This window comes from Rhincodon typus, chromosome 45 (assembly GCF_021869965.1).
Source record: "Rhincodon typus isolate 14 chromosome 45, sRhiTyp1.1, whole genome shotgun sequence".
NCBI lineage: Eukaryota > Metazoa > Chordata > Chondrichthyes > Orectolobiformes > Rhincodontidae > Rhincodon > Rhincodon typus.
The window spans coordinates 5,009,720-5,035,264 of NC_063376.1; the positions used below are offsets into that span (position 1 = coordinate 5,009,720).

The 25,545-nt window shown below is 43.0% G+C and overlaps 1 protein-coding gene across 1 annotated transcript in view; it reads right to left on the reverse strand.

The window, feature by feature from the left end:
- Positions 1 to 23,935, reverse strand: part of LOC109925331 (polyunsaturated fatty acid 5-lipoxygenase-like) — a 173,814-nt gene extending 149,879 nt beyond the window's left edge. Inside the window, exons 1-2 of the mRNA XM_048620265.1 lie at positions 23,857 to 23,935; positions 15,393 to 15,588 (exon numbers count right to left, since the gene is read on the reverse strand). The gene's annotated coding sequence lies outside the window, so the exon portion shown is untranslated. The remainder of the gene's footprint in view (positions 1 to 15,392; positions 15,589 to 23,856) is intronic.
- Between the last annotated feature and the right edge of the window lie 1,610 nt (positions 23,936 to 25,545).

The window sequence follows — 25,545 nt, forward strand, 5'->3', positions numbered from 1 at the left end:
ATCAGGTGAGTCTTCAGAAGGTGGGAGACCAGCTCAAAGTGTTGAAAGTCGCAGCTCCGCACCCACATCTTGGCCAGCAACCAGTCGAGCTCTGCGTCCGAGGAAAGGAAAATGGGATTGTCTTTTCCCAGGGACTGCCTCAGCTGTAAGCAACAAGAATGATTAAAATGGAGCTTTAAGAAGCCTTTGTATCATGCAATAACAGAGGAGGGAAAGGTGGCAGATTTTAAATTAGGAATTCCAGAGCTTGGGATCCAGGACGAATGATCTTCAATGGGTAGGCGAAATCGGGGGTGCAGCTGAGGCCAGAGTTGGAGAAGAGCAGAGATCTTGAAGGTTTCTCAGGCTGGATGAGGTTACAGTGATAGAGAGACATGAGGCTATTGGAAACAAGGATGAAAACTTTAAAGTTGAGGTTTCATTAGATTGGTCAGCAAGCAGGATGTAATGGGTGAACAGGACATTGGTACTCATCATAGAATCGAATCATAGAATCCCTACAGTGTGGAAGCAGGCCATTCGGCCCCTCAAGTCTGTGATGTGCAACTAAACAGGCAAAACACATTAATTAATATGAACTGATGGTGAACAAATTTGGCAGGACGTTTTTCCAGAAGGAACTGTTCATGTCACGGGTGTGAATTTTAAGTCAGGGTACTTTTCACAAAGGTCACAAGCAATGGGTCAGTCCTTACAGGTGATGTACAGCAGAAAATCTACATTTGCTCTCTGAGGAACTGAACCAATGCTTTATCCTGGTAGTTGTTTGTTTTTAAGCAAAATGTAGTGTACGCCTCTAAAGCCATTTCTGATGCCTCATGAAGTGAGTTTGTGTTATATCATCCAAACCCAACTCACGAAGCTGGAGATCTGTTCAGAGATCTGCTCCTGCAAATCATCAATTCTTGGTTTATCTACAAATTCACTTAGCGGAATATACTGTAATGTAAAAGTTAAAATCAGGAATATACGATGTTAGAATTGAAGAAGCGCAGTTATCAGAGTTGTACTGCTAGACACGTGAAATGATTTTGAATTGATTTGATTTATCATTGTCACATATACGTCGCTACAACGAAAAGTTTTGTTTTGCCTGCAACACAGGCAGACCATAACATACAAAGTGCATTAGGGTAATAGAACAGAGCGAGGAATACAAAGTTACAGCTGCAGAGAAAGAGTGAGACCAACGTTAAATTTAATATTTGAGAGGTCTATTCAGAAAACTAATAACAGCAGGGAAGAAACTGTTCCTGAATCTGTCGCACATGTGTTTAAGTTATTGTATCTTCTGCCAGCAGAAGAGATTGGAAGAGATTGTAACCAGGGTGCGAGGGGTCTTTGATTATGTTGGCTGCCTTTCCGAGGCAGAGAGAGGTACAGATGGAGTCAGTGGATGGATGGTTGGCTTGCCTGATGGACTAGGCTGTAGTTTCTTATGATCTTGGGCAGAACAGTTGCCATATCAAGCTATGATGCATCTGGATAGAATGCTTTCGAGGTGCATAATGAAAATTGGGAAGAGTGTTTATGACCTTGCCAATTTCCTTCACCTCCTGAGGAAGTAGGTGTTGTGCTTTCCAGACAGTCAAATCAACATGGGTGGAAGAATATAGATTTGGAACTGCACTCACCTATCGCCATCCCACCTATCTCTCAGCCTCGCCTCCTGGACCTGTCCGTCTTCTCTCCCACCCATACACTTCTCCCACCTCACTGATCAACCCCCACCACTGCCTACCTGCACTTACCTATCACCACCCCACCTACCTTCCCCAGCCCCACCCTTCCTCTCTATTTATTTCAGAGCCCCCTAACCCTCCCCCATTTCTGAAGAAGGGTCCCGACTCAAAACATCAGCTTTCCGGCTCCTCTGATGCTGCCTGGCCTGCTGTGTTCATCCCGCTCCACACTGTGGGATCTCAGACTCCAGCTTCGTCAGTTCTTACTATCTCTAGATTAGGAAGTGTTGTGTATAGTTATGTGTCTATAGAGTTATAGTAAGAGAAGCACAGCAGCAGGAGAGTTATGAACTCCTTGGAGCCGGAGTATTAGTCGATTCAATGCGGGTACAAAACGCAGAAATCAATGCTAGGCATAGCCAGAATGCCCACATCCAGTGTGTAAATTAAAAAAAAAGTTGGTTAAGTTATCTAAATGCAGAACTTTCTTGAAACTTGATATAAGCAGTAGATTCAGCTTGTGCCATTTTTGTAACTATGATGTGGAGGTGCCGGTGTTGGATGGGGTTGGGCAAGGTCAAAAGACACACGACCTCAAGTTATAGTCCAACAGATTTATTTGAACACATAAGCTTTCGGAGCGCAGTCCCTTCCTCGGGTGTAAGGAGCAACGCTTCGAAAGCTTGTGTGTTCAAATAAACCTGTTGTACTATAACCTGGTGTTGTGCTCTTTTTGTAACTGCATTTGGGAGGTTCAGCTTCAAGAGATCACCATTTGGGATTGCCTCAGCTCCAGAGATGTTTCAACAGACTACATCTAATCTTTTGCAAGGTCTTCACGGTACCTCAGTGGTTAGCACTGCTGCTTCACAGTGCCAGGGGCCCGGATTCGATTCCACCCTCGGGTGACTGTCTGTGTGGAGTTTGCACATTCTCCCTGTGTCTGCGTGGGTTTCCTCCGGCTGCTCCGGTTTCCTCCCAGAGTCCAAAGATGTGCAGGCTAGGTGGATTGGCCATGCTAAATTGCCCGTAGTGTTCAGGCATGTGTAGATTAGGTGGGTTATGGGGGGATTGGTCTGGGTAGGATGCTATGAGGGTCGGTGTGGACTTGTTGGGCCAAAGGGCCTGTTTTCATACTGTAAGGGTTCTAAAATTCTAAGAAGAGATATGCTGAAAGGATGACATTGTGATACATGGATAAACAATGGAGGAGCATCACCAGAGAGTGGAAACACTCTTAAAATGCTCACTGGCAGAAAGCCTCACCCATAATGACAAGTACAAACTCTTCAAGTACATTCTGCAATTCACGTCTTGGCATTCACAGTCAACAGCAAAGGAATAATGGCAGACTCACGGAAAACTAAAGCCGAAACAAGGCAGGTGCTATTCTGAATGTGACTTAGAAATATTTTTATGGATGTTAAATAAACCTTAACTTCACTTGACAGCCACTGCATACGGAGATGAGAGACCAAGAGTATGTTACCGTTCATCGATATTGTCAAAAGTTGGACAAACCAATGGTCTGCCGGGTTGGCCATGGAAACATATGTTGAGCACCAACAGCATTTCATGGTCTTAGCTATCTTACTTGTATGTGATGACTCGTATTGTTCCACCCTCACTTCTACACAAGATTTGCCAGGGACTCTTGGAGATTACCAAGTGTATGGGCACAGCCCAGTCAGCAGTGCGGTGTCTGGAGATCTCCAAAGAGGTGGAAGGTTTCAGACAGATTGAGAAGCCTGAATTAGTCACAAGCCAGAGCAATAAGAGACAGCAGACCATGGGTATTTGTGAGCATAGATCCTATTCATTTTTAATAAGAAGTCTTGTCTTATAACTACTGGCTAATTCTTATAGTGGATAGAGGTGACGATGTTATGTACCACTGCCACGAATGTGGTCATCAGGGTCTTGCAGGAAGTACCATGATCTTGTCCATCGATGGAACACATTTTGCTAATGTGTGCTTCAGCCAGTCTGCTGCCAGATCTGGGTCTGAGCATCTCACCGAAATAGCCACAAACAAATGGATAGGCTGTGGTCAGTCAGGTCACTTTTAAAGAGAAATGCTGATTTCGACACAGTATGGCTACGTTACCAATCTACCCCACTCCAATTGGTCTATCACCATCAGAGTTGCTGGTGGGCAGAAAATCGAAGAGTCATTTCCCATCCAATCAAAAGTTTTGCCCATGGGACTATCAACCTATATGTAGGGAAGAACAATCCTAATGCATGCAGCACACTACAGTAGGCATCGCTGTGAGATATGATTGACATACTTGAGTGCAGGCCAACAGGTTTGGGTAGAGAACCTTACCAGGAAGGGTATGGTCATCGAAGGAGTTGCAGACTAGCAGTGATCTTGTATTGTTCATACACCCTAAGGAAGTGTATGAGGTAACCTCTGAAACCAGATCTTATTATGGATCAATCATCTACCGCTGCCTGATTGGGACAAAACCAATGAGGAACATCGTAACGAAAGGGACTGTGACAATATATACTTCAGAATTTTAATAACTGTTCATGGACTGGAAAAATTAACAAAGATAAACTGTTACACATTGGTTGAAAGAAACAGCAATAATTCTTCTTGGGACAAACTGTTTCTTGAGATGAAAGAAACAATAAGAAAAGTTTATAAAAAGGAGTTACAGCAACATGTGAATTAACCATCCTTGGGAAGAAGGAGCTGCAGAAACAACATAAACAAGCTGTTTCCTGGGAGAGAAGAGACTTATTTGATAATCTTATCACTTATTTGATAATCTGCTGCCTCATGACAAATGGGCAATTAGACCAGCCTTCAGAAGTAATGTTCTGAAGCAAAGGAGTTAATTGCAGGGAAAAAAAATACTGTTTAAACAGACAGCTAACCCTGAATGTAACAAGGAACAAAGGAGCTATTTTTGATAAGAAGGCAAGCTGCAGACTTCAAGTCTTCAAAACTGTAATCAATGTTGGGGGTGAAGGAATCTAAAGGATATCAATAATGTCGCACTGCAAACTTGAAAGAGAGAAAACTGTGTAAGAACAACACTGCAGAAGGACCGAATCCTGGAAACATCCAGAGACAGATCACTCTTGGTTGAAATCATAGAGTCACAGAGTTGCAGTGCACAAAAACAGACCCTTCAGTCCAACATGTCCACACCGAACAGATATCCCAAACCAATCTAGTCCCACTTGCTATCATTTGGCCCACATCCCTCTAGCCCCTGAATAAAAACTGAAAGAAGTGTGGATGCTGTAAATCTGAAACAAAAACAGAAGAAACAGACTCTCAGAAGGATCATGCAACCTGAAATGTTAACTGATTTCTCTCTACAGCTGCTGCCAGACCTGCTGAGCTTTTCCAGCATTTTATGTTTTTGCTCCCTCTAAACCCTTCCTATTCATGTTTTGTCTATTGTACTTTTCATACTTATTTGCTAACACAGAATAAATTTCATTTTGTTTAACGCAAGAGTCTCTCTTGGTTAGATAACAAAATAGTTTTCCTCTGCCACACAAGACCAAGTGGACACCGTAGTTTTTTTTATTTATTCATTTTGTGGGATGTGGGCGTTGCTGGCTGGCCACTATTTATTGCCCATCCCTAGTTGCCCTTGAGAAGGTGGTGGTGAGCTGCCTTCTTGAACCATTGCTGTCCACCTGCTGTGGGTTGCCCCACAATGTCATTAGGGAGGGAATTCCAGGATTTTGACCCAGCGACAGTGAAGGAACAGCAATATACTTCCAAGTTGGGAAGGTGGGTGGCTTGGAGGGGAACTTGAAGACGATAGTGTTTCCATATATCTCCTGCCCTTGTTTTTCTAGATGAAAGTGGTCATGGGTTTGGAAGGTGAGGATCTTTGGTGAATACCAGCAAACCCAGACCAAGGTCAACAATAAAGGCAGTCAGCCTCATACAACATGGTGGTCCACAGTGATAATTGCCCATAAAATAAGAAGCAACGTGGGTCTACAGATCCTACCTGGATAGCAATGGGTATCATGTGGTTCTGTTCATTACGGTAAAGCAGGCAGATCGGTGCTGCAGTGTACTGCTGCACATGTTTAATTACATTGGCTGGAATCCCATCCAAGATCTCATAGTTGACAATGTAAATATTCCATTCTGTAACAAAGACAAAGGAAATAGTTCAATAATCAGACACTGTCTAAATACAATATCAATGTGTATCATCTTATAATGGCTGAATTCCAGTGCTCTCCTGGCTGACCTCATATGTTCGATCAACAAAAATTCAATCCAAAACCTTGCTTTATTCTCACTTGCACCAAATCCCATTTACCGTCACCTCTTGTGTTCTGCATGGCCTCCAGACATATCCTGTGAAATTAAGATTCAACCACGTAGTTGTGGGTCTGGAGTCACTTGTAGTCTAGACCAGGTAAGGGCAGTAGATTTCCTTTCCTGAAGGGCATGAGTGACCCAGATGGACCTCAATGCCAATCAACAGTGGTCACCACGGGAGCTAGCTTTCTAAACCCACACTTTATTGGATTCAAATTTCACCCTGTGCCCTGGTGGGATTTGAACCCTTGCCCGCAATACATTAGCCTGAGATTCTGGATTGCTAGCCTCATGACATCACCGTAATACCACCTCCTTCCAATTTGTCCTGAGCTAACCTGCCGTTCAAATGAGATTTTCCAACACTTATGTTCCACCTTGGATATAAAATTCTATCAGAACTGCAGGGAAAGAATGAAATTCCTATTCGGTGCTCTGCAAGAATTTTACATCTCCTGATCCAACCTCCGACCCTCAGTGTGAAACAGTAAGACACCAATGCACCTTCATCTCTTGCTTCAGCGTGGAGTTCCTGAGAGACATCCTGACCATATCATCTGTCACATGGAAGTTCGTTGGGATTTTGTTGCATTTCTCTATCAGGACTGGGTTGAAGCCGTTCAAGAACTGGTTTCCGAAGAACCAATCCTCCTTCCAATAATGCTTGGCAAACACTGCAAAAGAGGGGGGAGGAGGTATGCGGGGTTGGGAGAACATAAAGAGCTAGCTCTGCAGAAATATCAAGATGCTGTTAACAAGAACTTAAAGCCAACCCAACAGAAGCCTTAGTGAACGTAGTCAGTCCCTCCTCACCAACCAGCAGCTCTACAACTCAGTATTAATTATAGAATCCCTACAGTGTAGAAGCAGGCCATTCAGCCTATCAAGCCCATACCAACCCTCTGAAAAGCATCCCAACTCAACCCCCTACCCTATCCCTCTAACACTGCATTTCCCATAGTCAGTCCAGATAACCTTCAGATCTTTGGACTGTGGGAGGAAACTGGAGTACCCGGAGGAAACCCACACAACACGGTGAGAATGTGCAAACTCCACACAGACAGTTGCCATTGGAAAATGCTAGAATCTAGACTGACAAGCTTTAACAAGTGGAATCCCACAGAGATCAGTGTTGGGAACTCAACTGTTTTCAATCTGGTTGTTTCGTAATATAGAACTTAAGCATTCATGAAAAAAGACACGATGTGTCAAAACTTTTTGCCTTGCACCTCATAGAAACATAGAAAATTGGAGCAGGAGTATGCTATTCAAACCTTTGACCTGAAAGTCTTTTCTCTGAAAAACTATGGTATTGTCTCCCCCAATGAGCAGTGGAAGATAGGTAGTTCAGCATATTCAAGGCTGAATTAGACAGTCAACATGGGAGTCTAGAGTTCTGGAGAAGTTAGGTTTGCAGGAAACTGGGACTGAGACCAAAGATCAGCTATGATCTTGCTCAGCAGACTTGATAGGCTAAATGGACTTCTCCTGCTCCTATTTCTTTCTACTTGGTCCCTCTGTTAGCATAAATGTTGTTCTGTTGATATTTTAATGGTACTATTTATGATGACATGCTCATCATCCCCTCTCTAAATTATTGCCAAATTTTCATTACCTGCGATAGGATGGTTGACATACCAAAAGGTGTGATCAAAATCCTCAACGGTGGTCCAAGAGTGTTCCAACTTGTTCAGTTTCTCCTTCAGCTTGAGTTCTAAAAGCCTAAAGAAATCGTGAGAAGGAATGTTTGTAGTATGTTATTATCATTATTTTGCAATTTGAATTAAGAAGAGGAGAAAAATGAATTTTAGTTTTCAGCTCTGTGAGGGTGAATTGTAACTTTCAAGAAGGAGGCAAAAAGTCATCTGAAGCTGTGAACTAAAGGTAGTCTTTCCAAGAAAGAGACTTAAGCTAAATGACTCAATCAGCTATACTGGGGAGTTAGTTGCTGATCGCTGTTGAGTTTTATCATCTAGAGAAATGGACGGTCAGTGCTACCAGCAAGTTGAACTCGGGTGTCATACGATCAGGTCAGTTTTAAGTTCCAGACGTCTCCAGGCTGTAAGAATCTCCAAGTTGTCAGAATTGGATAGAAATCTCCAGTCTGTCAGAGCGGGAAAGGAATCTTAAGTTGTTTCAGTAGTCCAAACAGGACTGCTCAAAAGAGTAATGAGTTAGTCTGTATTTATGTATCTCTAGGAGAGAAAGAGAGAATCACATCTGGTGAATGTGCAGAAAGTCAGTTAAGTAAGAACTAAAAGGTGTATTCTCCCTGGTATCAAAATGCACCTGCCAACCAATCAGTACTCTCCTCTCATTCAGTATGGGTGTAAGTTTTCCCCATGAATTGGCATCCTTGTACATTGGCCTGATGAATGCAAGACAAAAAGCTTTGTCAACATGTGTTTTTCTTTCAGCAATTTGTAAGGAGGTAAGTTTGAAGAGTTAACATAGGAGTGATAATTCATTGGGGTTGAGTGTCTGTTAACATTACTGGGGAAAGAGTTAAACCCTTATTGTTGCTGTCCATGAAAAGATCATTCCAAATTGTCTTATAAATATAAAGCTTTTTTTTTAAAGAAACATAGAAATTTAGAAAATAGGAGTAGGAGTAGGATAAGGCCATTTGGCCCTTCGAACCTGTTTCACTATTCAATATAATCATGGCAATCATCCAGCTCAGTATCCTGCACCTGTTTTCTCCCCCATACCCTTTGACCCCTTTAGCCCTAACAATTATATCTAACTCCTTGAAAACATTCAGTGTTTTGGCCTCAACTGTTTTCTGTGGCAGAGAATTCCACAGGCTCACCACTCTCTGGATAAAGAATTTTCTTCTCATCGCAGTCCTAAACGGCCTACATTCGGTAAGTCATGACCATTTATTTTTGTGCAATAAACTTTACAGTTCTTTTGTTAAAAGTGCACTGGCAGCCTCATGTGAATTTATACAATGACTGACCAACACAGTAAACAAATTGCAAAATAAATCTGACTTGTCCATTGTTACCAGCAGCTGGGATCCTACCAAAACAACACAGAACAGTCAAAGCTTAAGCGTTGATGAAATAGAGGGTTTCAAGATGGTGGGAGATTTTTGATGGCATGTGGACAGGAAAGTTATTCATTGCTGAGTGAGTTAAGAACCAGAGGCATTTAACAGATTTAAATTGATTGGTTAAAGGTCTAGAGGGATATGAGGAGAATTAATTTCACTCAGGGAGTTATTGGGCTCTGGGATGTGGAAATGTAGCAAAAGCAGATTTCATAAATGATTTTAAAAATAAGTTAGACAAAAACCAAGGATGTGAGACTGAATGTGAAACAGCCACCACAGACGCAACAGACTGAATACATGGAACATAGAACAGTACAGCACAGTACAGGCCCTTCGGCCCACAATGTTGTGCCGACCTATTATCGTACTAAGATCAATCTACCCTGCATACCCGACATTTTACTATCCTCCATGTGCCTATCCAAGAGTCGCTTAAAAGTCTCAAAAGTAGCTGACTCCACTACCACTGCCGGCAGCGCATTCCACATGCCCACCACTCTCTGTGTGAAGGACCTACCTTTGACATCTCCCCTATACCTTCCTCCAATCACCTTAAAATTATGCCCCCTCATAATAGTCATTTCCACCCTGGGAAAAAGTCTCTGACTATCCATTCTATCTATGCCTCTCATCATTTGTAAACCTCTATCAAGTCACCTCTCATCCTTCTTCACTCCAATGAAAAAAGCCCTAGCTCCCTCAACCTTTCCTCATAAAACTTACCCTCCAGTCCAGGCAGCTTCCAGGTAAATCTCCTCTGCACCTTCTTTAAAGCTTCTACAACCTTCCTATAATGAGGCGATCAGAACTGAACACAATATTCCAAGTGTGGTCTAACCAGGGTTTTGTACAGCTGCAGCATGAGCTCACGGCTCTTAAACTCAATTCCCCTGCCAACGAAAGCCAACACACTGTACGCCTTCTTTACAACCCTATCAACTTGAGTCGCAACTTTGAGGGATCTATGGATGTGGACGCCAAGATCCCTCTGTTCCTCCACACTGCTGAGAATCCTGCCATTAACCCTGTATTCTGCATTCAAATTCAACCTTCCAAAATGAATCACTTCACACATTTCTGGGCTGAATTCCATCTGCCACTTCTTTGCCCAGCTCTGCATCCTGTCACTGTCCCGTTGCAACCTACAACGGCCCTCCACGCTGTCCACAACTCCACCAACCTTCGTGTCATCGACAAACTTACTAACCCACCCTTCCACTTCCTCAACCAAGTCATTTATAAAGATGACAAAGAGCAGAGGCCCCAGAACAGATCCCTGCGGAACACCACTGGTCACCGAGCTCCAGGCTGAATACTTTCCATCTACTACCACCCTCTGTCTTCTATTGTACAGCCAGTTTTGTATCCAGACAGGCAAATTTCCCTGAATCCCATGTCTCCTTACTTTCTGAATGAGCCTACCATGTGGAACCTTATCAAATGCCTTGCTAAAATCCATATATACCACATCCACTGCTCTACCTTCATCGATGTATTTTGTCACATTCGCAAAGAATTCAATAAGGCTTGTGAGGCATGACCTGCCCCTCACAAAGCCATGCTATTTCTAATCAAACTGTGCTTTTCCAAATAATCATAAATTCTATCTTTCAGAATCCTCTTCAATAATTTGCCCACCATAGAAGACAGACTGACTGGTCTGTAATTTCCAGGATTATCCCTATTCCCTTTCTTGAACAAGGGAATGACATTTGCCACCCTCCAATCTTCTGGTACTACTCCAGTGGACAGTGAGGACGCAAAGATAACCTCCATCTGTACTTAAGTTTCTATATTTCTGTGATTGTTGATCTATCTTGATTGGACATCTTCCTTGGATTTGATTTGGGAATGCTGTGTACAAGTGAGCGTGGGTATACTAAGGTACCCAGTATGAGACACTGACTGACTGAGAACTCAGGAATACTGGGCCCAGTACCAAATCTATTCCCAGCGATTATAGAGCACTTCAGTTAGGACCACGTCACATTTTACTGAGTATTGGTTTCCATGCTAAATTTGCAACAGTAAACCTGTTATCACAGAATCACAGAATCGTTACAATGCAGAAGTTAGCTATTCCGCCTACTCCGTCTGCGCCAGCTCTCTGAATGAGCAGTTCATTTGGTGCCATTCCCCTGCCTTCTCCCTGTAACCTTGCACATTCTTCCTTCTCACACTAACTGTCTAACTCCCTTTTGAAAGCCCAGTTGAAACTGCCTGTATCACACTCTTGGGTAGCACATTTCCACTGCCTGTTTTGCTTATTTTGGCAATTACATTAACTCCGTGCCCTCTGGCTCTTGCTCCTTTCATGAGTGGGAACAGTATCTCAGAACCCCTCTTGATTTTGAACATTATCAAATTTCTTCTCTGAGGAAAACAGTCCAAACTTCTCTAAACTATCCATGGCACTGAAGCTACTCATCCCCGGAATCATTCTTGTGAATTTTTACTGGACCTTCTCCAATGGCCAGAACGAGACACAATACTTCAGCTGAGATCGAATTAGCGTCTTATACAATTTCAATGTAATCTGTTTGCTGTTGTACTCCACAAACACTGCCCCCCCCCCAACATAACATAGCTTCAGTAGTGGCCTTCCAAGGTGGCACGGTGGCTTAGCGGCTCGTACCGCTGCCTCATAGTAACAAGGACCTGGGTTTGATTCCAGCCACATTCTCCTGTGTCTGTGTGGGTTTCCTCTGGGTGCTCTGGTTTCCTCCAACAGTCCAAAGATGTGCAGGTTAGGATGGATTGGCCATGTTAAATTTCCCATAGAGTCCAAGGATGTGCAGGCTAGGTGTGTTAGCCACAGGAAATGCAAGGTTGCAGGGAAAGTGTCGAGGAGTGGGTCTGGGTGGGATGCTCTTTGGAGAGTCAGTGTGGACTCAATGGCCTGCTTCCACACTGTAGGGAATCTATGGCACCTTTCATCCACTGTGATACTTACCTCTTTAGAACAGATTGCTCAAAGCCAAGTTCTTTCTCATGACTGAACCTCAAATCCACAGGCAGATCATCCACCGAATGAGCGTTGATACATTTTGGCATCTTAGAGGGCAAGTCCATCCACCTAAAACACAAAGGAAGGAACCATTCAATCACGAGGCAGAGACATATCTGTTTAAAAATGAAACCATTGAATTAGACCAGGATTCGGTTGCACCGATGAAGATTTAAAATTAAATGGAAAGAAACTTTCTGGCAATAGCAAGTCCCAGAGAATTGATATCAATGAACACATTTTAAATTACAACAGACGTCCCTCATCCTGTTTAATCAAGTTATCTACTGAAAAGTACGCCTGTCCAGGTTTTGCCTTTCTTTCCATACAATTTCACATTCTTTCCTAAACTTTTCTCACAATGAGACTCCAACACCAATACTTTGATTACTTGACTTGATTAAGTCTAATTGGAATAACTCAGCCGGAGTATTGTGTATAGCTGTGGGTGCCACGGTATAGGAAAGATGCGAATGCAATGGAGACAGAGCGCAGGAGAATAGTTCCGAGAAAGAGAAACTTCAGATTTGAGGATAGATCGAAGAAGCTGGCGGTTTTGAAGAGGGCAGAAGAAATTTCTCCTGGAATAGTAGAACGCTGAGGAGAAAGCTGATTAAGGTTTTCAAAATCAAGAGTGGGCTGGACAGAACAGTTGTTCCCTCTTGTAAGAATGAAAGGGCATAGATTTAAAGTGATGAGCAAACAAAACAAGAGAGTGTTGCATGTGTAGCATTGCCAATGCTACCATCTTGTGGTCAGGATAGTTTGCTTCCACCATTCCTCTTTCTTTCACTAGGTCTAATTGGTGTATAATGGTAGAGGAAAAACACCAGTAACCAATGTTCCCACATAACTGCTGGGAAATTCAAATTTTTTCTCAGGGTTAGTGGTTACACTCTGATCACTTTGCTTTCCTTTGAGATTTATTATTTTAACTGCTTTCTAATGAATTCTTGATTGCGTTGAAATTCATTTTTTTAAAACCTAACATATCAGTCTTCATCCTTGATGATAACTCAAATGTAATTGAATCACATAAGGAGAATATTGTTTCAATATGCAATATGTTAACTCAATTGTATCCATCATCCATGCTCTACTAAATGACAAAACAGTTCCAATGTCCTTTAACAAAAATAGAAAATTGCTGGAAAATCTCAGCAGGTCTGGCAGTATCTGTGCAGAGAAATCAGAGTTAATGTTTCGGGTCCAGTGACCCATCTTTAGAACTGATGGTAGCTGGGAAAAAGATGGTTTTATGCAGATGATAGGGTGGTGGGAGGGGGGGAGGAGAAAACCATAGGGGGAGATAGAGCCCAAAGAGAGACAAATACACGTCCTCTGGCTTCTCATTCCATACATGCACCACCCTCTGCATGAAAAGTTTGCCTCTTAGATCCCTCTTATATCTTACCCCTCTCACCTTAAAGCTATGCCCTCTAGTTTTGGACACCCCTACCCTGAGGAAAAGACCTTGACTATTCACCCTATCCATGGCCCTCACAATTTTATGAACTTCTATAAGGTAACTCCACAGCCTCATGTTCCAGGGAAAATAGTCCCAGCCTATTCAGCCTCTCCCTATAGCTCAAACCCTCCAACCCTGGCAACATCCTTGTAAATCTTTTCTGAATCCGTTCAAGTTTCACAACATCTTTCCGATAGCAGGGAGACCAGAACTGAACACAGTATTCCAAAAGCGGCCTAACCAACGTCCTGTACATCCGCAACATGACTTCCCAACTCCTATACTCGATGCACTGACCAATAAAGGCAAGCGTACCAAACGCCGTGTTCAGCACCCTGTCTACCTGCGTATGGACTCTGTATCTGCACCCCAAGGTTTCTTCATTCAGCAACACTCCCCAGGACCTTACCATTAAATGAATAAGTCCTGCCCTAATTTGACCCAAAATGCAGCACCTCACATTTATCTAAATTAAACTCCATCTGACACTCCTAGGCCCTTTTGCCATTCTGACAGTTGGACAGACAAATGAGTAGATAAAGACCAGTTAAGGAGAATGAATAGCTGCTAATGGCTGCTGTGTTTCCTAGCACTTTTGCAATTCTTTTCATTTCAGATCGGTGTTCTGCTTTTATTTGAAATATTTGGCTATTACCGATAGAGCAATTGTTTCTCCCGCAGTTCATTCGCACGATGGTACTGGAACAAATGTTCGTCGTCATAGACTCTTTTAGCTGAAATAGAACATACATATGTTAAGTACAAAAGGCACTATCCAAGGGTGACTGAGAATTTAGGAGGTTTAATAAAGATGCACAGAGAATCATGGATTCTAGGAAGGTGTTATAACTTGAAATCTAGTTCAGAGGTTTTGATTCTTTATGCATAGAATAATGGACACTCAGGAATGAGTTACAGACGAAAGCCAACGGAATAGTTCATTTCAGCAACATTTTGTTTTATTCATTGGTATTGTGAAATAGGCCAGCATTTATTGCCCGTCCCTAATTGCACAGAGGGCAGTTAAGAGTCAACCATATTGCTGTGGATCTGGAATCACATGTAGGCCAGACCAGATAATACTTCCCTAAAAGGCATTAGTGAATCAGATGCATTTTTTAAAAAAGGAACAACAGTGGTCGCCATAAGGCTAACTTTTAACTCCAGATTTTGATTGTATTTAAATTTCCTCTTCCACCATTGAGGGATTGAACCTTTAGCAGCTGTGGTTCTGAATTACCACTATACCACCACCTCCTCAGCAATGCTTTACAGTGGGAATGTATGCAAGCCGAATCTAATCATTGGTTCAGAATGGGTTACATATAAACTCTGATTTTGTAAGACAGTCAAACAATGGTACTATGCCAATTAAATGTGTTGGCCTCGACCCAGGGAGCTGGAGAAATGTGACAAACAAGGTTGCAGACCTTTGGAGTAAATTTCAGGCCCATGAGCTTAATTTAGCTGGTGTAGAGAAAATGTCCTGGAACATGCTCGGAATGGAAGATTTGCCTTCAAAGGTGTTGCCTGTCTGATGAGGCTTTAAACCAAATTCGTGTCACATGGATGTGATAGGTCCAAAGGCACTATATCAACGAAGAGCAGGGGAGTTCCCCCTGGCATCCTGCCAATATCTATTCCTCCACCAGAACTGACAAAAGAATGATTATCTGGTCGTTCCCTCCCTGACATCTGAGGAACTTGCTGTGTATAAATTGGCTGATGCATTAACAACGTTATTGTTTTACACTTTGTTGGTTCATTACTGGTAAACTGCTTCAGTGAGGGCTCTGTGTGGATGCATGTTACTTCCATGGGTCAGCTTTGCTGCTCCCCAACAATCCCTGGCTTTTCCGACTTACCAGTTCCTTCCCGAAGGCTGATGGTACAGTTGTCCAGCCACTTGTAGCAGGGGAAATGGAAGGTGTTTCCCTCGGGGGCCTCCACCGTCACACAGCAGCAGAACCAATAATCTTGAAAGATGAATGGAGTTACTTGCAGCTCCACAAAACAAATGGCCCCAAGGTCCCAGTCACTTGCAATATCATAGTGACCCACCTGGAAAGTAAAGGTGAGGAGGTGAACAGCATGCCAAGGAGGTCCAATCATGGATTGGATCCTGATTGTTGGGCTGGTATTCAGTCATGAGATTGGTTCTGATTACAAGGAAGAATTTGGAGTGCTGGGAGCAGCTGTCTGTTTCTCTTGACCCAAAAGGAGTGCCAGAGAGATATTTACCTCTTTCACGCAGACAGTCCAGAAAGAGGTAGGTAGCGCAGGAGTCCCCTGGGGTCCCACTCACTAACCGGTATTCCACTTTGAAAGCTGATGAGGGTGCTGGTCCCTTGGAGGAATGCAGTCAGAACCAGGCTTCTGGAAACATAAGCAGTTTGACTGCACTGAGGTGGAGAAAGAAGAAAGGAATAGCAGTAATCATAGCAGATTCTTTAGATGGGGAGCAGACAGGCATTTCTGCGGCCAATGGCATGACTGAAGGGTGGTGTGTTGCCTCCCTGGTGCCAGGGTCAGGGATGTCACTGAACGGCTGCAGGGTATCCTGAGAGGGGACAGTGACAAGTTAATGGTTGTGGTACATGTTGGTACCAATGAAATGGGCAAAGTGAGGAATGAGGTCTTGCGTCAAGAATTCAGGGAGTTGGCAGTAGATTAAAAATCAGGACCTCAATGGTTGTAATCTCTGATTACTCCTGGTGCCATGTGTCAGCGAATTTAGAAATGGGAAAATAGGACAGATGAAAGCATGGCTCAAGAGTTGGTGCAAGAGGGAAGGTTTTCAATTCCCGGATCACCGTGGCTGTTTTTGGGGAAGGTGGGACATGTACAAATGGGATGGTCTACACCTTAACCACAATGGAACCAACATCCTTGCAGGTAGGATTGCTAGTGCTGTTGGGCGGAGTTTAAACCAGCCGGGCAGAGGAAGAGGACACAGAATATTGATGTAACAAAGACAATCATGCTACAGCAAATGACAGTCAGTTCAGCTTTGTTGAGTGTCAGGAGAGTAAGGCAAGGCTAAATAGTCTTTATACTAGGAATTTAATAGGTAAGACTGATGAGTTAATGGCATGGATTAACACATGGAAGTATGATATTGTTGCCATCACAGAAACATGGTTGAGGGGAGGGCTGGACTGACAATTCAACATTCTGGGGTATAGGATCTTCAGGCGAGAAACAATGGGGGGTGTAGAAAGGGTGGTGGTGTAGCACTATTAATTAAGGAGTCAATTACTGCAATAAGGAAAGGTGATACCTTGGAAGGATCCTCAAACAAGGCTTTGTGGGCAGAACTTAGGAATGTTAAAGAGGCAGTCACTTTACTGGGAGTGCATTATGGGCCCCCAAAGACTCAGCAGGAAATAGAGAAGCGAATATATAGACAGTTCACAGACGTGTGTGTGAGTAATAACTGGGTAATTATACTAGAGGATTTCAACTTTCCCCAACATAAATTGTTATAGTCATATTGTTAAGGGTTTAGAGGGGGCAGATTTCTTGAAATGTATCCAGGGAGTTTTTTGTATAAGCACATAGAGGATCCAACAAGGGACAGCGCAGTGCTGAATCCAGTTCTGAAGGAGTGAATTAATACCAACTTGGATTGACATGAGTTAATTACGGATAGTCAGAATTCAGTGTGGCTGTAGAGGAGCATTTAAGTGATAGCGAGCACAACACAGTACAGTTCAAATTTGTTCTGGTACTAGGAAAAAATGGCGACCTGCAAAAGACGGCTTTAGACTGGGGAAAGGTAGATTTCATTAAAAGTAAAGCAGCATCTGGCCACACAAGACTGGGAACAGCTCCTTGCGGATAAGTCTACAGTGGAGCAAAGGTGGGGAGGGGCATTCAAAAAGGAGCTGGGGAGTGTACAGGTCCATCATGTACCATTCAGAGAGAAATGTATAAGCAATAAATTCAAAGACAATTCAGGGCTACATAAAGAAGAAGAGTAGGACTCTTGGCAAGTCCAAAGGGAGCAATGGGTGTGGCCCTAGAGGAATACAGGAAGTGTATAGGAGGGAATATAAGAAAGCAATTAGAAGAACAAAAAGGGGCATGAAAAGGACTTGCTAACAGGATTAGGAAGAATCTGAAGATATTTTATAAATACATTGAAGCGAAGAGGTTAACCAGGGAAAGAGTAGGACCCATTAGAGACCAAGCAGACAACCTATGCTTGAAACAGCAGGATATTGCAAGGGGTTTGAATGGATACTTCTCTTCGGTCTTCACTTTGGAAAAGGAGAATGTAGATACAGAATTCAGAAAAAGGGACTGTGAGGAACTTGCACAGTTTGAAATAGGAAATGGGGAGGTATTGGATGCTCTGTCAGGCTTAATATCAGACAAATCCCCTGGCCCGGATGAATTGCATCCCAGGCTGCTGTGGGAGATGAGGCAGGAAATTGCAGGGGCACTGCCACAAAATTTTAATTCCTCCCTGGCCTCAAGGGAAAGTGCCAGAGGACTGAAAGACAGCTAATGTGGTTCCACTTTTTAAGAGGGGTGGTAGAGATGAACCAGGAAATTACAGACTGGTGAGTCTCACATCAGTAGTAGGGAAAATTTTTGGAGAAAACTCTGAAGGAGTGAATTAATACCCACTTGGATTGACATGAGTTAATTATGGATAGTCAGCATGGCTTTGTCAGAAGGAGGTTATGGGTACATCAGTAGGAAGGGTTTAGAGGGATATTGACCAAACGCTGGCAAATGGGACTAGATTAATTTAGGATATCTGGTCGGCATGCACAAGTTGGACCAAACGGTCTGTTTCCATGCTGTATAACTCTATGACAAATTGGGCAAATATTTTGTGAAATAATTGATGGATCTGACAACCCGTTGCACTGCTTTCAAGCCTTTGATTGCAGTATCACAGCTACAGCTCTCACCTTTTCAGGATCTGGGCAGTCTTTGGTTGTGACCTATGGACTTGACTTTGAGCATTGTTAATTGCAAGCTTTTCTTATTCAGCATCAGGTTCATCATTGGGATATAACATTCAAGAAAAATGGAAAGCTAAATGAAAGTGGAAGGGTGGCACTGTAATCAAAGATGGTATTTGTGCAATAGTTAGAGATGACGTTGGTTCAGAAGATGAGGGTGTAGTTTGGATGGAGATGAGGAATAGGGAAAATAAATCACAAGTGGGAGTGGTCTAAAGTCCCTCTAAAGTAACCATAATGTAGGACAGTGTAAATAAGAAGCAATGTTGGGTACTTTTGATAAAGTGAAGGCTAGACTCATGGATTACTACACCTAAACTGGAAAATCAGTAGTAGCCGAAGTGAGTTCATAGAAAGCTTGTGTGATAATACCTTAGAGGAGCACGTTCTGACTAGAAAGCAGTTTATGTTAGACTTGTCAGATAGCAGAATTAATTAATGACCTCAGAGTTAAGAGGCTAGGTAGCAATAACCACAAATATGATTGAATTTTACATCCATTTTGAAAGAGAGAAGGCTCGGTCTAAGACTAGTGTTTTAAACCTAAATAACGGGACCTACATGGACATGAAAGCTGAGCTAGCTGGATTGAAATGGTATACTAGGCTTAGCGATACGTCCATAGAGACATAGTGACTAACATTTAAGGGGCTATTTCAGAATATGGAGGATGACTATATCCTACCATAAAGAAAAATTCTAAAGGGAGCTCCCACATCTATGGTTAACTAAAAAAAAGTTATGGAAACCTTCAGATTGAAGGAAAAAGTATATCTCTGCAAAAACATGAATGGCAGGTTAGATGATTGGCCACAATATAAAGAACGGCAGAAATTGTGTCTCAGACTGCAGGCCCACCAGCAGCGGTGTTCCACAGGGATCAATGCTGGGTCCACTTTTGTTTGTCATTTATACAAATGATTAAATGAGAATATTGAAGGCATGGTTAGTAATTTTGCGGATGACACCAAAATTGGTAGCATAGTGGACAGTGAAGAAGGTTATCAAAGATTACAAAGAGATCTTGAACAATTGGGTCCATGAGTGGCAGATGTAGTTTTATTTGGAAAAATGTGAGGTACTGCATTTTGGTAAAACAAACAAAGACAGGACTTATACAATTAAAAGTAGGGCCTTGGGTAATATTGTAGAATAGAGAGACCTGGGGGTTCAGGGACATAATTCTTTGAAGTTTGTGTCACATGTAGACAGGGTGGTTAAGGAGGCATTTAGCACACTTGCCTTCATTGCTCAGTTTTTTCAGTATAGGAGTTGGAATGTCATGTTGAGGTTTACAGGACATTGGTGAGGCCTCTCCAAAGAGCACTGTGTCCAGTTCTGGTTGCCCTGCTATACGAAGGATATTATTAAGCTGGAGAGGGTTCAGAAAAGTATTACCAGGATGTTGCTGGGAATGGAGGGTTTGAGTTATAAGGAGAGGCTAGATAGGCTGAGACGTTTTTCACTGGAGCTTAGGAGGTTGAGGGGTGACCTTATAGAGGCCTATAAGGTCATGAGAGGTATAGATAAGGTGAATGGCAGGAGTCTTTTCCCTAGGGTGGGGGAATTTCAAGACTGGGGGCATATTTTTATGAAATTTTAGAAAGATTTGGAAAAGATTGAGGGGCGACTTTTTTACACAGAGAGTGATTTATGTGTGGAATGAACTTCCAAAGGAAATGGTGGATGCGGGTACAGTTGCAACATTTTAAAGACGTTTGGTTAAGTTCACGAATAGGAAAGGTTTGGATGGATATGGGCCAATGCAGGCAAATGGGACTAGTTTGGGATTATGGTCAGCACAACTAGTTGGACCGAAGGGTCTGTTTCCGTATTGTATGATGCTATGCCTCAGTGATTCTATGAATCTAATAAGGAGGATGAATTGAGAAAGATAGCTAGGAATGTGAAATCGTTAGCATGAGTTTCTGCAGGCATTGGGGGCGGCACGATGGCTCAGTGGTTAGCACTGCTGCCTCACGGCGCCAGGGACATGGGTTTGATTCCAACTTTGGGCAACTATCTGTATGGAGTTTGCATGTTCATAGAATCCCTACAGTGTGGAAACAGGCCCTTCAGCCCAACAAGTCCACACCAACCCTCAGAGCACCCCAGCCAGACCCATCCCCCTAAAACCCACATAATCTACACATCTCTGAACACTATGGCCAATTCAGCATGGCCAATCCACCTAGCCAATCGAACCCGAGTCTCTGGTGCTGTGAGGCAGCAAGGCTAACCACTGAGCCACCAGACGTTCTCTGCTTGAGTTTCCTCTGGGTGCTCCAGTTTCCTCCCACAGTTCAAAGATGTGCAGGTTAGGTGGATTGACCATACTAAATTGTCCCGTAGTGTCAAGGAATATGTGGGCTAATTGGGTTAAGCCATGGGAAATGCAAGGTTATGGGAATAGGGTAGGGCACTGGGTTTGGATGGGATGTTCTTTGGAGGGTCAATGCAGACTCGATAGGCCAAATACCATATTTCCACACTGAACTGGTTCTTTTCAATTTAAAAAGACAAAGAGTAAGTAAAGTGAGTGTTGGTCCTCCAATGAGAGAGAATGAGAAGTTAGTAACAAATAAAGGAAATGAACAAATACATTTTGCACCTGAGTTCACTGTCAAGAACAAAAAAACAGTCACAATAATAGAAATAGTAGGAACTGCAGATGCTGAAGAATCTGACATAACAAGGTGTAGAGCTGGATGAATACAGCAGGCCAAGCAGCATCAGAGGAGCGGGAAAGCTGACGTTTCGGGTCTGGACCCTTCTTCAGAAACAATAATTCTTCAGTCACAATAATAGCTTTGAATCAGGAGATGGAAGGAAGAGAGAAACTTTGCAAATTACAATCATGAGGTATGCAGATGGAAATAACTCCACGAAGGCCAGTATCCTGTCACCAAGTCACTCTTTATTTACATGTGCAGTACGTAACACTAACCCAGTGAGCGCAGAGCCGGCTCCTGGAGTGAACCTGACACTCCTGTTTTTATCTGTCAGCCAGGGCTTTCCAATTAGACCAGGTTAACAATCCCAATCAGGGAACTCATACTCTTTGGGGTCCCCATGGCTGACCTCATTCCCATCACTACCTAAATGAATGGAGCTCTAGGCTGACAAGTCCAGGTAGACTTCATTCTAGAGTCATGAAAGAGGTGATTAATAAAATCCTAGATGAATTGGTGTAAATTATTCAAAATTCCTTAGTTTTAGGAAATGCCACATCAAAATGGAAAGCAGCAAATAAATACCCCTCTATTCAGGGGGGAGGCAGAAAACAGGAATCTATAAGCTTATCAATCTGCCATGGGGAAGGTGTTCGAATCAGCCATTAAAACAGATTAGAAATTGCTGAAAAAGCTCAGCAGGTCTGGCAGCATCCGTGGAAAGAAATCAAAGTTAATTAACTGTTATGAGCAATTTCTATTTTTGTCTCTGACACTGAATGTAGGAGCAGGAGTAGCTATTCAGCCTTTCAAGCCTGCTTGGCCATTCAATATAATAATGGCTGATCATCCAATTCAGTACGCTATTACCACTTTCTCCCAATACCCTTTGGTCCCTTTAGTCCTAAGAAGTATTTCTACATTTTTCTTTAAAGTGTTTAATGTTTTAGCCTATTAAAGCTGCACATTTAAAATTTGTGGGATAATGTACTTCTATTCCTATGTTGCATTGCCTTATTTGGGAAGAGTCAGCATGGTTTCATCAAAGGGAAATCATGTTTAGCCAATTTGTTGGGAGTTCTTTGAAGGAGTAACATGCACCATGGATAAAGGGGAGTATGTAGACATATTGTACTTGGATTTCCAGAAGGTATTTGACAATGTACTTCATCAAAGTTTATTGTGAAAAATAAAACCCATGCTGTGATGGGTAATGCTGCATTATGTGGAAGAATGAAATGAAGAATTAAGAGAAACAGACTATTAGTTAAACAGAGAAAACTACAGAATTCCAAGGTTAAGAGGAATTTCAATAATCTGATGCATAAATGATAGAAATGTTAAATTGCAGGCACTCAAGTAATTAAGGCTAATAGAGTGATATCCCTTTATTACAAGGGGAATTGAACAATAAAGCTATTATACTTCAGTTGCACAGCACTGAAGTAGACCACATCTTGAATACTGTGTGCAATTTTGGTCCTCTTATTTAGAGAAGGATGTAAATACATTGAAGGCAGTTCAGAGGGGATCTACTAGATCGATAAACAGGATGAGCTAGTTCGGCCCAACTCATCCATACTGACCATGTTTCCTAAACTGAGCTAGTCTCATTTGCTTGAGTTTGGCCCTATCCCTCTAAACTCTTCTATTTACATACCTGTCCAATTGTCAGCTAAATGTTTTAATTGTACTCACCTCTACCACTTCCTCTGGAAGCTCGTTCCATATAGGCCCTCAGGTCATTTTTAAATCTTTCGCCTCTCACATTAAACTACACTGTCAAGTTTTGGAATCCCCTACCCTGGGAAAAAGACCTTGGCTGTTCACCTCATGATTTTACAAACCTCTATAAAGTAACTCCTCAGCTTCCAACACTCTAATGAAAAATGTCCCAGCCTATCCAGCCTCTCCTTATACCTCAAAACCTCCAGTCTCTGTCACATCCTTGTTAATCTTTTTTGCACTCTTTCCAGTTCAATAACATCTTTACTACAGCGGGGTGACCGGAATTGTATGCAGTACTCCAAATGAAACCTCACCAATGTCTTGTACTGCTGTAACATGACATCCCAACCCCTGTACTCAATGCTCTGACCCATGAAGACAAGGATGCCAAGTGCCTTCCCTGTCTACCTGAGATGCCACTTTCAGGGAACTACGTAACTGCACCCCTAAGTCTCTCTGATCTTGTGTTATGAGGAAAGGTTGGACAGGCTGAGAGTGTAGAAGAATGAGGAGTGACTTGATTGAAGTGTATAAGATGCTGAATGGTCTTGATAATGTGGATGAGGGAAACATATTTCTTCTTGTAGGTCAGTCCAGCACATCCATGCCGATCAAGTTTCCCAAACTAGTCCCATTTGCCTGAATTTGGCCCATATTCCTCTAAATCTTTCCTCTTCATGTCCCTGTCCAATGTCTTTTAGATGTTATAACTGTACCCACCTGTACCACTTCCACATACGAACTACCCTCTGTGAAAAAGTTGCCCCTCAGCATCCTTTTAAATCTTTCTCCTCTCACCTTAAAATTACATTGGATCTAAGGCCTTTTGTGACACACATGCAAATCTTTCATTTCAAAATGATTTCTCCAATCAAAGCACCAACCTAATGTAATAGTATCCGATCGCAACGAGCTGTTGGCCCTGAGACTCTGCTGAAATAAATACTCACAGATCCCTGCTTCAGTTCACTGCACAACCACCTGTTCACACTAGCCTTATGACTCCTTTCTCTCTCTCCGATCAGGGTGCAGAAGACGTAACTCTGGGTTCCTGCACCCAAGATTGTCCCCGTCTCAATCGTGACTTTGTACGTGATCATTTTCTAGCACTGGCAGAATTTCCAATTTCTGACTGTGTGATAAGGAAAGCAATGTTGATATATGAAACAGAAAAAAAAACTCAGCAATTTTTCTGGGGAAACCAGCTGACATACAATCAAATGGGAAGTTCTGTTCAAGTCACTGTTTCGACATCAGGCAGAAAGGAGGGACAGATTTACTCTCCACATTTACTCTCTGAATCTTGCCCTCCTGTCCCACCATCAATGGTGTGAGAATCAGTCTTTTTCCCTTAGTCTGCCTGTTCAGGGATATCATGCATATCCTCTGGTCTTGAACCTGGGCCTCCTGGCTCAGAGTCACTACCACCATGTCCCTATCTCTGAGCCAAAATAATCTTACATCAACACAAAGGTCCCACCTTCTCAATCTTGACCCTGGCATGGTGACCCTCAGGCTAAACCACCACCAGTTGTCACTCCCAGAGGTAAGGACACGACCACTGCGTCACAAACGCCCCTGCTAATAATTGGCTGAGGGTCCGATAATCCGAGGGCACAGATTTCAGGCTATTGGCCTAACAATTAGGAACAATATGAGGCAAAACTCTTCTTCAGTAATTGATGTGGATTTGGAGTGAACTGACTGATAGGGCCTTGAATGACATGGTGCACAGCAAAATAGTTGGGAAAATTGTATGAGCATCCAGCAACGAGCTTCTCAATGTCAAGAGTATGAAGTTTCGTTTTCCAACCAATGGCAAGATGCGATTCTTTCTAGTTAGTGGCAATGTACCAATTTGCATTTATTGGCTTGCATTACCATCCTCAATATTGCTCAAACTCACTTCATCAATTCGCAGTCCCCCATTCCACCACCCACCACCAGGAAATTAGATGCCGATAATTCCTGTCATGAAAGTCAGGAGTGGTCCCACTTCCTACGGACAAAGGGGGTGGCCATGGGTACCCACATGGGCCCAAGCTATGCCTGCCTCTTCGTAGGTTACGTGGAACAATCCCTCTTCTGTACCGAAACTGGCCCTAAACCCCACCTCTTCCTCCGTTACATTGATGACTGTATCGGCGTTGCCTCGTGCTCCCATGAGGAGCTCGAACAGTTCATTCACTTCACCAACACCTTCCACCCCAACCTTAAGTTCACCTGGACCATCTCTAACACCTCTCTCTCCTTCTTGGACCTCTCTGTCTCCATCTCTGGCAACCACCTAGAAACCGATATCCATTTCAAGCCCACCGACTCCCACAGCTACCTAGAATACACCTCCTCCCACCCACCTTCCTGCAAAAATGCCATCCCCTATTCCCAATTCCTTCGCCTCCGCCACATCTGCTCCCAGGATGAGGCATTCCACTCCCGTACATCTCAGATGTCCTCATTTTTCAAAGACTGCAACTTCCCCCCATCATTGATCGAGAACGCCCTTGACCGTGTCTCCCGCATTTCCCGCAACTCATCCCTCACACCCCCTCCCCGCAATAACAACCAAAACAGAATCCCCCTCATCCTCACGTACTACCCCACCAACCTCCGGATCCAACGCATCATCCTCCGACACT